This window comes from Cherax quadricarinatus, chromosome 89 (assembly GCF_038502225.1).
Source record: "Cherax quadricarinatus isolate ZL_2023a chromosome 89, ASM3850222v1, whole genome shotgun sequence".
NCBI lineage: Eukaryota > Metazoa > Arthropoda > Malacostraca > Decapoda > Parastacidae > Cherax > Cherax quadricarinatus.
In genome coordinates, this window is record NC_091380.1 from 337,024 (window position 1) to 351,530 (window position 14,507).

At 39.3% G+C, this 14,507-nt stretch overlaps 1 long non-coding RNA gene across 6 annotated transcripts in view; it reads right to left on the bottom strand.

The window, feature by feature from the left end:
- The window catches only part of LOC138855315 (uncharacterized), a 48,013-nt gene that overhangs the window by 5,663 nt on the left and 27,843 nt on the right, over positions 1–14,507 (bottom strand). For all 6 annotated transcript variants that reach the window (XR_011394548.1, XR_011394547.1, XR_011394550.1 and 3 more), the window contains one exon: positions 7,870–7,991. This is a non-coding gene — a long non-coding RNA (uncharacterized lncRNA). The remainder of the gene's footprint in view (positions 1–7,869; positions 7,992–14,507) is intronic.

Genomic DNA, 14,507 nt, shown 5'->3' on the forward strand with positions numbered 1-14,507 from the left:
ATACCTCCATGGTCTGGTCTATGACCAGGCCTCGTGGTGGATCAGGGCCTGATCAAGTGGGCTGTTACTGCTGGCTGCACATAGACTGATGTACGAACCACAGACTGGCTGGTCATGTACTGACTTTAGGTACCTGTCCAGTGCCTTTTTCAAGACAGTCAGGTGTCTCTTATTCAGTCAGGATCTCATGACCAATAGAAATAAAATAGGCCTAATTATTATTAACAAAGTCTAGAATAAATCATTAAATTATTATGAGGACTTACAAGCTGACATCTGAATAGTGTACAGGTGCACAGGTGTACTAGTGTACAGGTGTAGTGGGGCCAAGCCTTACGGCGTTCCACTAATTCAGAGATTTCAAATTAGAACCAAAACTTGGTATACAGCGAGTGGTCTTTCAAATATGGCATTACCCCCCCCCCCCGTCAGTTTGTTTACATTCTCCATGAGCTATGAGCTCATCTCTCTATAATATCTGGAAACTTTCCAGAATTTCAAGTGTTTTAAAGTTATTGAATATTTTACATATGTACTCTGGTAATTATACTTATGTGTACCTGTACCTAAATATACTTACACAGTGTGCTGGCATGCAGGTACACATTAAAATCACTGATAGTCTCTCTACTCTTAAAGTAATATGTTATGTCTTGGGCTCATTAATTGTCTTATACAGGTCCACCATCACAAATAAGGCATCATTGGGGCCTGTAGTGTGCCGGATTACTGAGTCTGCCAGATTACAGAGTGGTTAGGTTAGAATACACTTAATAAAATTAACCAACTTGACTTATACAAAGTTCATTGAACATCGGCAAAAATCGAACATTTCTGCTACTTTGAGCTCAATTTCAAGGTATTTTTCGTCATGAAAACAATCAAAATCATGTCTATTTCTGTAATATATCTTCCATTCTGTCCAATGAGTCCAAAAAAATGAGAATACAACCATAAAAACCATACGAAAATATATTGCAAAGAGGCGGCTAATGGCTGAGAAGTGAACTCCCTTATTTATCGTCAGTCTTTTTTATTTTTGTTGTACGTTAGGAAGCATCTTTCCATCATACATTGCCCAAGTTTCAATGAGATAGCCCAGCAAACAACCGAGAAAAAAAGATATTTACCAAAAATCATATATGGCAAGCCCAAACCAAGTACTGGAAATAAGTCACTTTGTCTGACTTTTTTGGGTTATCCCAGGTTCTCTATACATACACTGCTATGTATGATAATCTATATAACTGTATCTGTGTATACCTGAATAAATTTATTTACTTCCAGTCTGTCAATTGAGTACAAGAAACCGCCCATTCACTTATTTCAACTACCCAATAAAGTGGTCAGAAATTGGCAATTTGGCCGATTTCACACAAATTTCAACAGATGCCAATTTCAAAATAGGATCCAGAATAAACAATGCAGACATTCCTGGCACTAAAATAACATTTTCTCTGTTCATTAGTCATGGCTACAGGCCCCTCTTATATTACTCTTGCTTACCATTTGGAATTTTTATTCCAAAAAAAAAAAAAAAATAGAAGATTTACTGCTATGCAGACTGCTGCATTATTGTAATAATTGTATAAATAATGTTAACCCATTCTTGAATGCATATTGGAATTTGGATTGGCAGGCGGACAGGTGTTGGACAGTGACGTCATTTGTTTACTATTGAGCTTTGCTAAAGAATAGAACATTTTCGATACTGTGAGCGCAATTTCAAGGTACTTTTCATCATGAAAGCAGTCAAAATCGTATCTATTTCTGTAATATATCTTTCATTCTATCAAATGAGACCGAAAAAATGAGAATATAACCATAAAAACCATACGAAAATACACCTACCATCCGACTTATGACCTGCTCGACTTACGACCACTCGACTTACGACCGTGTTTTTTTATGCCAAATTTCTGGGAAATAAACAACTATTTGTGTTGTACACAGTGTTTATCCTAAACCTTACAGTATAAAATACAGTACTAACAACATAAAAAGTAAAGTAAAACATGAAATACCAAAATAAAACAATAAAATAAAGTCATTACAAAAATGTTTTGTTGATATTCAGTAGTAAAATTCGACTTACGACCATTTCGACTTACGGCCGGTTTCTCGGAACCGAACTCGGTCGTAAGTCGGATGGTAGGTGTATGCCGCTAAGCGGCCGCTAATGGCTGAGAAGTGAACTCCGCTATTTATGGTCTGAGTTCTTTCATTTTTGGTATATGTTAAGAAGTATCTTTCCATCATACATTGCCCAAGTTTCAATAAGATAACCCAACAATAATAATAATAATAATAATAATATATTTACTAACCAGGCCGTATCCCACCAAGGCAGGGTGGCCCATGTACTACACGTACATGTACATGGGATACAGACATAGCTGACATCAGTGACATACTACTGTATAGAAAGCCGCTTTTTATGCTGAGTATTTCAAGAAAATTAGGTCAGTGTCCCAGGATAACACCCACACCAGTCGACTAAGAAGAAAATCAGAAAGCAGATGTAATATACAAAGACTTTGCAAAAACGTTTGACAAATGCGGTCATGGCATAATAGCGCACAAAATACGTGCTAAAGGAATAACTAGGAAAGTGGGGAGATGGATCTTCAACTTCCTAACAAATTGAACACAAAGAGTAGTGGTCAACAGAGTTAAATCGGAGGCTGCCATAGTGAAGAGCTCTGTTCCACAAGGCACAATACTTGCCCCCATCTTATTCCTCATCCTCATATCAGGTAACCAGGCCGTATCCCACCAAGGCAGGGTGGCCCAAAAAGAAAAATGAAAGTTTCTCTTTTTAAATTTAGTAATTTATACAAGAGAAGGGGTTACTAGCCCCTTGCTCCCGGCATTTTAGTCGCCTCTTACAACACGCATGGCTTACAGAGGAAGAATTCTGTTCCACTTCCCCATGGAGGTACGAGAAAAATAAACAAAAACAAGAACTAGAAAGAAAATAGCAGAAAACCCAGAGGGGTGTGTGTGTGTATATATATATATATGTTTGTACACGTATATGTAGTGTGACCTAAGTGTAAGTAGAAGTAGCAAGACGTACCTGAAATCTTGCATGTTTGAGACAGAAAAAAGGACACCAGCAATCCTACCATCGTGTAAAACAATTACAGGCTTTCATTTTACACTCACTTGGCAGGACGGTAGTACCTCCCTGGGTGGTTGCTGTCTACCAACCTGCTACTACAATTTACTCTATGTGTACTTTAATACACAAGTTGAGGAAACTGTCATAAAGCAGCTAACAAGCTTGAATAAAGTTGAACAGCACAGATAGCTTCTAATTCTAGCACCTCTGCTATACGTACACAAGTATTTATGGAAGAGAGAGGTGAAGGTTTATAAACTAAAAGAGGAGGCAGTTAGGGTAAGATATAAACAGCTATTGGAGGATAGATGGGCTAATGAGAGCATAGGCAATGGGGTCGAAGAGGTATGGGGTAGGTTTAAAAATGTAGTGTTAGTGTGTTCAGCAGAAGTTTGTGGTTACAGGAAAGTGGGTGCGGGAGGGAAGAGGAGCGATTGGTGGAATGATGATGTAAAGAGAGTAGTAAGGGAGAAAAAGTTAGCATATGAGAAGTTTTTACAAAGTAGAAGTGATGCAAGGAGGGAAGAGTATATGGAGAAAAAGAGAGAGGTTAAGAGAGTGGTGAAGCAAAGGGAGCAAATGAGAGAGTGGATGAGATGTTATCAACAAATTTTGTTGAAAATAAGAAAAAGTTTTGGAGTGAGATTAATAAGTTAAGAAAGCCTAGAGAACAAATGGATTTGTCAGTTAAAAATAGGAGAGGAGAGTTATTAAATGGAGAGTTAGAGGTATTGGGAAGATGGAGGGAATATTTTGAGGAATTGTTAAATGTTGATGAAGATAGGGAAGCTGTGATTTCGTGTATAGGGCAAGGAGGAACAACATCTTGTAGGAGTGAGGAAGAGCCAATTGTGAGTGTGGGGGAAGTTCGTGAGGCAGTAGGTAAAATGAAAGGGGGTAAGGCAGCTGGGATTGATGGGATAAAGATAGAAATGTTAAAAGCAGGTGGGGATATAGTTTTGGAGTGGTTGGTGCAATTATTTAATAAATGTATGGAAGAGGGTAAGGTACCTAGGGATTGGCAGAGAGCATGCATAGTTCCTTTGTATAAAGGCAAAGGGGATAAAAGAGAGTGCAAAAATTATAGGGGGATAAGTCTGTTGAGTATACCTGGTAAAGTGTATGGTAGAGTTATTATTGAAAGAATTAAGAGTAAGACGGAGAATAGGATAGCAGATGAACAAGGAGGCTTTAGGAAAGGTAGGGGGTGTGTGGACCAGGTGTTTACAGTGAAACATATAAGTGAACAGTATTTAGATAAGGCTAAAGAGGTCTTTGTGGCATTTATGGATTTGGAAAAGGCGTATGACAGGGTGGATAGGGGGGCAATGTGGCAGATGTTGCAGGTGTATGGTGTAGGAGGTAGGTTACTGAAAGCAGTGAAGAGTTTTTACGAGGATAGTGAGGCTCAAGTTAGAGTACGAAGGAAAGAGGGAAATTATTTCCCGGTAAAAGTAGGCCTTAGACAAGAATGTGTGATGTCACCGTGGTTGTTTAATATATTTATAGATGGGGTTGTTCTCCATGGGGAAGTGGAACAGAATTCTTCCTCTGTAAGCCATGCGTGTTGTAAGAGGCAACTAAAATGCCAGGAGCAAGGGGTTAGTAACCCCTTCTCCTGTATATATTACTAATGTAAAAGGAGAAACTTTCGTTTTTCCTTTTGGGCCACCCCGCTTCGGTGGGATACGGCCGGTGTGTTGAAAGAAAGATGGGGTTGTAAGAGAAGTAAATGCAAGGGTCTTGGCAAGAGGCGTGGAGTTAAAAGATAAAGAATCACACACAAAGTGGGAGTTGTCACAGCTGCTCTTTGCTGATGACACTGCTCTTGGGAGATTCTGAAGAGAAGTTGCAGAGATTGGTGGATGAATTTGGTAGGGTGTGCAAAAGAAGAAAATTAAAGGTGAATACAGGAAAGAGTAAGGTTATGAGGATAACAAAAAGATTAGGTGATGAAAGATTGGATATCAGATTGGAGGGAGAGAGTATGGAGGAGGTGAACGTATTCAGATATTTGGGAGTGGACGTGTCAGCGGATGGGTCTATGACAGATGAGGTGAATCATAGAATTGATGAGGGGAAAAGAGTGAGTGGTGCACTTAGGAGTCTGTGGAGACAAAGAACTTTGTCCTTGGAGGCAAAGAGGGGAATGTATGAGAGTATAGTTTTACCAATGCTCTTATATGGGTGTGAAGCGTGGGTGATGAATGTTGCAGCGAGGAGAAGGCTGGAGGCAGTGGAGATGTCATGTCTGAGGGCAATGTGTGGTGTGAATATAATGCAGAGAATTCGTAGTTTGGAAGTTAGGAGGAGGTGCGGGATTACCAAAACTGTTGTCCAGAGGGCTGAGGAAGGGTTGTTGAGGTGGTTCGGACATGTGGAGAGAATGGAGCGAAACAGAACGACTTCAAGAGTGTATCAGTCTGTAGTGGAAGGAAGGCGGGGTAGGGGTCGGCCTAGGAAATTTTGGAGGGAGGGGGTAAAGGAGGTTTTGTGTGCGAGGGGCTTGGACTTCCAGCAGGCATGCGTGAGCGTGTTTGATAGGAGTGAATGGAGACAAATGGTTTTTAATACTTGACGTGCTGTTGGAGTGTGAGCAAAGTAACATTTATGAAGGGATTCAGGGAAACCGGCAGGCCGGACTTGAGTCCTGGAGATGGGAAGTACAGTGCCTGCACTCTGAAGGAGGGGTGTTAATGTTGCAGTTTAACCCTTTGAGGGTTTTCGTCGTACTAGTACGTCTTACGTGTAGGGGTTTTTGACGTACTAGTACTCATAAATTCTAGCGGCCTCAAATCTAGTGGGAGAAAGCTGGTAGGCCTTCATATGAAAGAATGGGTCTATGTGGTCAGTGTGCACAGTCTAAAAAAAATCCTGCAGCACACAGTGCAAAATGAGAAAAAAAAAACTTTGACCATTTTTTTTTTAATAAATCAGCGACTTTGCAGTGTATTTTCGTATGGTATTTATTGTTGTATTCTAGTTTTCTTGGTCTCATTTTATAGAATGGAAGACATATTACTGAAATTGAGATGATTTTGACTGGTTTTACAATGAAAGGTGCCTTGAAATTGAGCTCAAAGTAGCAGAAATGTTCGATTTTTACCAAACTTCAAAAGTAAACAAATCGTGCCAAGTGTGCAATACACGTCAACTGGTGAGTCTAATATTCTTTCACAAGTGCACCAATAATATTTATACCATTTTTTACACTAATGCAATAGTCTGCATAACAGTAAATCTTATATTTTTTGTGAGAATAAAAATTCAAAGTGGAAAGCAAAAGAATATATGAGGGGCCTTGAGACGTGACTAATCACTAGAGGAAATGTCATTTTAGTGCCAGGAATGTCTTTCTTGTTTATTCTGGACCCTATTCGGAAATTGGCATCTTTTGAAATTTGTGTGAAATTGGCAAAATTGCTAAATTCTGACCACTGTACTGGATAGTTGAATTTATAAATGGGTGGTTTCTTGCACCCATTCGATAGAAAAAATGGAGTTCTAGCGAAATATTCATGTTTTTTGTCGACTAGTACAGTGAAATTGGCCGAAAATGGGGCTCAAAGTGGGCAAAATCACCGATGCGTAAACATCGCCGAGACCGCTAACTTTGCGACAGCATAATTCCGTAAGTTTTCTATCAAATTTCAAACTTTTGGTGTCGTTATGATCGGGAAAAGATTCTCTATCTTTTCATAAGAGAAAATAATTTTTTTTTTTTTTAAATTTGGCCGACCCTGAGAACGAGTTTCGGAGAGGGCCTGTCGACCCTCAAAGGGTTAAAAACTGTAGCGTAAAGCACCCTTCTGGCAAGACAGTGATGGAGTGAATGATGGTGAAAGTTTTTCTTTTTCGGGCCACCCTGCCTTGGTGGGAATCGGCCAGTGTGATGATAATAATAATAATAATAATAATATAATAATAATGTACTACATATAATAATTATAATAATAGAAGGCTTCAAAAGGCCGTCACTAGATGGCAGTGTTTACCACAACAAAGAGGGAGCGGTTGTAGCCGCATCCACCTGTTACATAATGACATATTTTATTCATTGTAGAGTATATATCGTGTTTCTATGTTATTTATATTGTCTGTTATGTCATATTAGATGAACTGTGTTATATAAATAAGCCGTATTGATGATATTAGCGAAATTATTCATGAAGAATTTTGCCTGGTGTCCAGACAAACTCTCGTCCACTGCCGACACCGCCCATACCACTACATGAATGATATATTTTATTCATTCTAGAGTATATATCATGTTTCTATGTTATTCATTTTGTTTATTATGTCATACTAGATGAACTCTGATAGATAAATAAGCCGTATAGATGATATTAGCGAAATTATTCATGAAGAATTTTGCCTGGTGTCCAGACAAACTCTCGTCCACCGCCGACACAGCCCATACCACTACATGAATGACATATTTTATTCATTTTAGAGTATATTTGAGGTTTCTATGTTATTTATATTGTTTATTATGTCATATTAGATGAAGTGAGATAGTTAAATAAGCCGTAGAGTTGATATTAGCGAAATTATTGAAGTACAGAATTCCACTGGAACGAATTAATTGCATTTCAATTAATTTAAATGAGGAAAATTGACTCTGCAAACGAGCAAATCCAGTTGCGACCAAGGTCATGGAACGGATTAAACTCGCAAGTAGAGGTTCCACTGTATTTCTAAGACATCAGTCTGCTTCACTTTAACAATTAAACAATAATACATACCATGTAGTTTTCCACAGGCTTTCTATTCTAGTTTCCACTTGCTGCCTCAGGTTTGCACTCACTGCTTCTGGTTACCTCTTCTAGGCTATGGCTCTCCTTACTTCAAAATCACATTCATCAACCTGTAAGACAGAAACAAATGCCTTTCAAAAACCTAAGAAACAAATTATTTCTGTAAGAGACATTTAACATACTTAAAAGCCTCTTCACACTTAAACAATGTATGTATTTTATAAATAAGAAATATTTACATTTTAATTTGTAAATAAGTTTATTCAGGTATACACAAATACAGTTACACAGATTATCATACATAGCAGCATGTGTAAAGTACCTAGGATAACCCAAAAAAGTCAGTGACTTACATATTTCCATTGGGGTTCTTTTATATTTACACTTATATATTTACTCTTATGCTTACACATTTATATTTACACTTAACTCAAGAAATCGTAATGACACGATTGCAAATAAACCATACCCCCGGCTGGGATTGAACCCGCGGTCATAGTCTCAAAACTCCAGCCCGTCGCGTTAGCCACTAGACCAGCTAGCCACAATAAGATTCATCCAACTAGGTATATTTCTACACCATAGGAAAGTTAGCACAGGCACCTCTGTGACCACAAATGCAAGTTTTTACAGACGAATCTCCAGCTAGCGTGACCGTGACGAACTCAGACTCTATGACCGCAGGTTCAATCCCGGCCGGGGGTATGGTTTATTTGCAATCGTGTCATTACGATTTCTTGAGTCATGTTGACGGCAGTGAAGGGACTTGAGCTAGAGTTCGTCACGGCCACGCTAGCTGGAGATTCGTCTGTAAAAACTTGCATTTGTGGTCACAGAGGTGCCTGTGCTAACTTTCCTATGGTGTAGAAATATACCTAGTTGGATGAATCTTATTGTGGCTAGCTGGTCTAGTGGCTAACGCAACGGGCTGGAGTTTTGAGACTCTATGACCGCGGGTTCAATCCCGGCCGGGGGTATGGTATATTTACACTTATCTTGGAGATGTTAGTTTAATTAGTTAGTTTGATGGAGGAAATGCTGGCAGAGGTTTAGGGTAGTGGAAGATAGCAGGCCAGCGTATGTTCAGTGGATGTACACACATCCAACAACATTGGAGAGTTACTTTTGTGTCATTTTTCTATCGCTTACTCATTTAACTTACTTGCTACACTGTTAATTCTACACTTTATCGCTTGCTGGCACTATAGCCTTTATCGATACCTGCTGATTTAGTATTGTACATATCATAGAATCACTGAATCACTGCAAAAGGCACATTCTCCCCTCTCTCTTCCTCCTCCACTTTGATACTTTTTTATGAGTTTTTTCTTGAATTTTGGCACTAGAAACTTTCTTTGGGCCCATGGTGGCTAATTTAGCAGTTACAAGTACTAAAGGCACTGGAATAATACAAAATATATCGCAGGTACACTTGGAAAACTTTATAAAACTGGGATGCTTAAATGTGCGTGGATGTAGTGCGGATGACAAGAAACAGATGATTGCTGATGCTATGAATGAAAAGAGGTTGGATGTCCTGGCCCTAAGCGAAACAAAGCTGAAGGGGGTAGGGGAGTTTCAGTGGGGGGAAATAAGTGGGATTAAATCTGGAGTATCTGAGAGAGTTAGAGCAAAGGAAGGGGTAGCAGTAATGTTGAATGATCAGTTATGGAAGGAGAAAAGAGAATATGAATGTGTAAATTCAAGAATTATGTGGATTAAAGTAAAGGTTGGATGCGAGAAGTGGGTCATAATAAGCGTGTATGCACCTGGAGAAGAGAGGAATGCAGAGGAGAGAGAGAGAGATTTTGGGAGATGTTAAGTGAATGTATAGGAGCCTTTGAACCAAGTGAGAGAGTAATTGTGGTAGGGGACCTGAATGCTAAAGTAGGAGAAACTTTTAGAGAGGGTGTGGTAGGTAAGTTTGGGGTGCCAGGTGTAAATGATAATGGGAGCCCTTTGATTGAAATTTGTATAGAAAGGGGTTTAGTTATAGGTAATACATATTTTAAGAAAAAGAGGATAAATAAGTATACAAGATATGATGTAGGGTGAAATGACAGTAGTTTGTTGGATTATGTATTGGTAGATAAAAGGCTGTTGAGTAGACTTCAGGATGTACATGTTTATAGAGGGGCCACAGATATATCAGATCACTTTCTAGTTGTAGCTACACTGAGAGTAAAAGGTAGATGGAATACAAGGAGAATAGAAGCATCAGGGAAGAGAGAGGTGAAGGTTTATAAACTAAAAGAGGAGGCAGTTAGGGTAAGATATAAACAGCTATTGGAGGATAGATGGGCTAATGAGAGCATAGGCAATGGGGTCGGAGAGGTATGGGGTAGGTTTAAAAATGTAGTGTTAGAGTGTTCAGCAGAAGTTTGTGGTTACAGGAAAGTGGGTGCGGGAGGGAAGAGGAGCGATTGGTGGAATGATGATGTGAAGAGAGTAGTAAGGGAGAAAAAATTAGCATATGAGAAGTTTTTACAAAGTAGAAGTGATGCAAGGAGGGAAGAGTATATGGAGAAAAAGAGAGAGGTTAAGAGAGTGGTGAAGCAATGTAAAAAGAGAGCAAATGAGAGAGTGGGTGAGATGTTATCAACAAATTTTGTTGAAAATAAGAAAAAGTTTTGGAGTGAGATTAACAAGTTAAGAAAGCCTAGAGAACAAATGGATTTGTCAGTTAAAAATAGGAGAGGAGAGTTATTAAAAGGAGAGTTAGAGGTATTGGGAAGATGGAGGGAATATTTTGAGGAATTGTTAAATGTTGATGAAGATAGGGAAGCTGTGATTTCGTGTACAGGACAAGAACATAAGAACATAAGAAAGGAGGAACACTGCAGTAGGCCTGTTGGCCCATACTAGGCAGGTCCTTTACAATTCATCCCACTAACAAAACATTTGCCCAACCCAATTTTCAATGCCACCCAAAAAACAAGAAACTTGAAGAACAGGAGGAGAATGAGGTAATCAGTCCCTCAACCTTGAGTCGATGTGTTCAGTCCATCAATCTTGAATAGAATGAGGAACAACATCTTGTAGGAGTGAGGAAGAGCCAGTTGTGAGTGTCTTTTTCCCTACTTCCCTTTGGTCACATTAAGACACGCATATATATATATATCCCATACATCAAATTTTTTTCTCCTTTTCTAAATAGCTCTTTTTTTTTTTATTTCTTCTATTGCCCATGGGAAGGGGAAAAAGAATCTTTCCCCCAAAAAAATTTCACGTGTCTTAAAAAGGCGACTAAAAATCCCAGAGCAATGGGCTAGTAACCCCTTCCCCTTTGTACAATTACTAAAAAGAAGAAAAAAACATAAAAGGGGGTTTGGGCAAAATATGCGTGGATGTGTGCGGATGAAAAGAAACAGATGATTGCGGGTTTATAATAAAAGAAGTTGGATGTCCGGGAAACGAAAAAAGCTAAAGGGGGTAGGAGAGTTTCAGTGAAAAAAAATGGGATTAAATCGGGAACACAAGGAGTTAGAGCGGGGGAAAGGGGAGTAGCAAATGTTAAATGATCAGTTAGGGAAAGGGAAAAAGAATATAAAATTGTAAATTAAGAATTTGTGGTTTAAAAATTTAAAGGTTGGATCAAAGTGGGTCATAAAAAATGTATGCAGGGAAAGAGGAGGAATGCAGAGAGAAGTTTTGGAGATGTTAAGGGGAATGTATAAGACCTTTGAACCAAGTAGAAAAAATTTGGTGTGGGGGGACTTGAATGCAAATGGAAAAACTTTTAGAGAGGGGTGTTTTAGGTAAGTTTGGGGTGCCAGGTGTAAATGATAAAAGGAGCCCCCTTTTATTGAACATAAAAGGGGGTTTAATTATAGGTAATGTATTTTAAAGAAAAGAGGATAAATAAAATACAGTATGTGTAAGGGGGAAAACAGTAGTTTGTTGGATTATGTATTGGTAGATAAAAAACTTTAGAGAAATGGGATTACATGTTTTTAGAGGCCGAATTCAAGAAACACTTTTTAGTTTGAGCTACACTGAGAAATAAAAAGGGAAAATGGGATACAAAAAAAAGGGGTGAACATCAGGAAAGAGAGGTGAAAGGGTTTTAAAACTAAAGAGGGGGCCCGTTAGGGTAAAAATATAAACAGCTATTGGAGGATAGATGGGCCCAATGAGAAACATAGGCAATGGGGTTTGAAGAGGTATGGGGGTAGGTTTAAAAATGTAGTGTTAAGTGTTCAGCAAAATTTTTGGTTACAGGAAAATGGGTTTCAGGAGGGAAAGGAGGGGATTGGTGGAATGGTGAATGTAAAAAGAGTAGTAAAGGGAAAAAATTAGCATAGAAGTTTTTTCAAAGTAAGGGAAATGGAAAGGGGGGAAAGTATATGGAGAAAAAAAGTTAAGAGGGGTAAAGAAAATTTAAAAAAAGAGCAAATGAAATTGGGGGAATGTTATCAACAAATTTTGTTGGGAAAAAAAGAAAAAAATTTTGGAGTGAGGGTTAATAAGTTAAAAAACCTAGAGAACAAATGGTTTTCAATTAAAAATAGGGAAAGTTATTTAAAAGGGAGTTAGAGGTTTTTAGGAAGATGGAGGAATATTTTGGGGGAATTGTTAAATGTTGGTAGAAAATGGAAACTGTGATTTAGTGTATAGGGGGAGGAATAACATCTTGTTTGGGTGAGGAAGAATTGTGGAAGGGGGTGGGGAGTTAAAAAAGGCAGTAGGTAAAATGAAAGGGGGGAAGGCAGCCGGGTTGATGGGATAAAGATGAAATGTTAAAGAGGGGAATAGTTTTTGGGTGGTTGGTGCAATTATTTAATAAATGTTGGAAGAGGGGAATTCCTGGAAAATTGGCAGAGAGCATGCATGGGTTTCCCGTAAAAAAAGGGGAAAAGGGGGCAAAAAAAAATTCAAAAATTATAAAGGGTTAGTCTGTTGAGTGTACCTGGGAAAAAGTGTATGGTGGAAATTATAATTGGGAAAAAATTAAGAGTAAGGCGGAAAGGAAGAGATGAACAAGGAGGCTTTAGGAAGGTAGAGGGGGTGTGGACCAGGTGTTTACAATTGAAAATAAATGAAAAGTATTTAGATAAGGCTAAAGAGGTCTTTTTTGGCATTTTTGGATTTGGAAAGGCGTTGACAGGGTGGATGAGGGCAATGTGGCCCCGATGTTGCAAATGTATGGGGGTAGGAGGGGGGTTACTGAAAACAGTGAAAATTTTTCCGAGGATAGTGAGGCTCAAGTTAGGTATGTAGGAAGGGGGGTTATTTCCCCAGTAAAAAATAGGCCTTAGACAAAAGGGTGTGTGATGTCACCGTGGTTGTTTAGTATTTATGATGGGTTGTAAAAATAAAACGAGGGTTTTCAAAGGGGTGGAGTTAAAGATAAAAAATCACACACAAAATGGAGTTTAAAAGCTGCTCTTTTCTGATGACACTGTGTTTGGGGGATTCTGAAGAGAAATTGCAAGATTTGGGGGATGAATTTGGTAGGGTGGAAAAGAAGAAAATTAAAAAAAAGGGGAATACAGGAAAAAAGTAAAAGGGTTTTGGGATAACAAAAAAATTAGGTGATGAAAAAATTAAATATCAGTTGGAGGAGAGAGTCCTGGAGATGGGAAGTACAGTGCCTTCACTCTGAAGGAGGGGTGTTAATGTTGCAGTTTAAAAACTGTAGTGTAAAGCACCCTTCTTGCAAGACAGTGATGGAGTGAATGATGGTGAAAGTTTTTCTTTTTCGGGCCACCCTGCCTTGGTGGGAATCGGCCAGTGTGATAATAAAAAAAAAAAAAAAAAAAAAGATGGGGTTGTAAGAGAAGTAAATGCGAAGGTCTTGGCAAGAGGCGTGGAGTTAAAAGATAAAGAATCACACATAAAGTGGGAGTTGTCACAGTTGCTCTTTGCTGATGACACTGCTGATGACAACGCTCTTATATGGGCGTGAAGCGTGGGTGATGAATGTTGCAGCGAGGAGAAGGCTGGAGGCAGTGGAGATGTCATGTCTGAGAGCAATGTGTGGTGTGAATATAATGCAGAGAATTCGTAGTTTGGAAGTTAGGAGGAGGTGCGGGATTACCAAAACTGTTGTTCAGAGGGCTGAGGAAGGGTTGTTGAGGTGGTTCGGACATGTGGAGAGACTGGAGCGAAACAGAATAACTTCAAGAGTGTATCAGTCTGTAGTGGAAGGAAGGCGGGGTAGGGGTCGGCCTAGGAAAGGTTGGAGGGAGGGGGTAAAGGAGGTTTTGTGTGCGAGGGGCTTGGACTTCCAGCAGGCATGCGTGAGTGTATTTGATAGAAGTGAATGGAGACAAATGGTTTTTAATACTTGACGTGCTGTTGGAGTGTGAGCAAAGTAACATTTATGAAGGGGTTCAGGGAAACCGGCAGGCCGGACTTGAGTCCTGGAGATGGGAAGTACAGTGCCTGCACTCTGAAGGAGGGGTGTTAATGTTGCAGTTTAAAAACTGTAGTGTAAAGCACCCTTCTGGCAAGACAGTGATGGAGTAAATGATGGTGAAAGTTTTTCTTTTTCGGGCCACCCTGCCTTGGTGGGAATCGGCCAGTGTGATAATAATAAAATAACACTTGGAATCGACCGAAACGGCTTGTAAACACTGGCACACTGGCTGTACATGGAGTCTTGGAGTGGCTGGGCCTGCTCA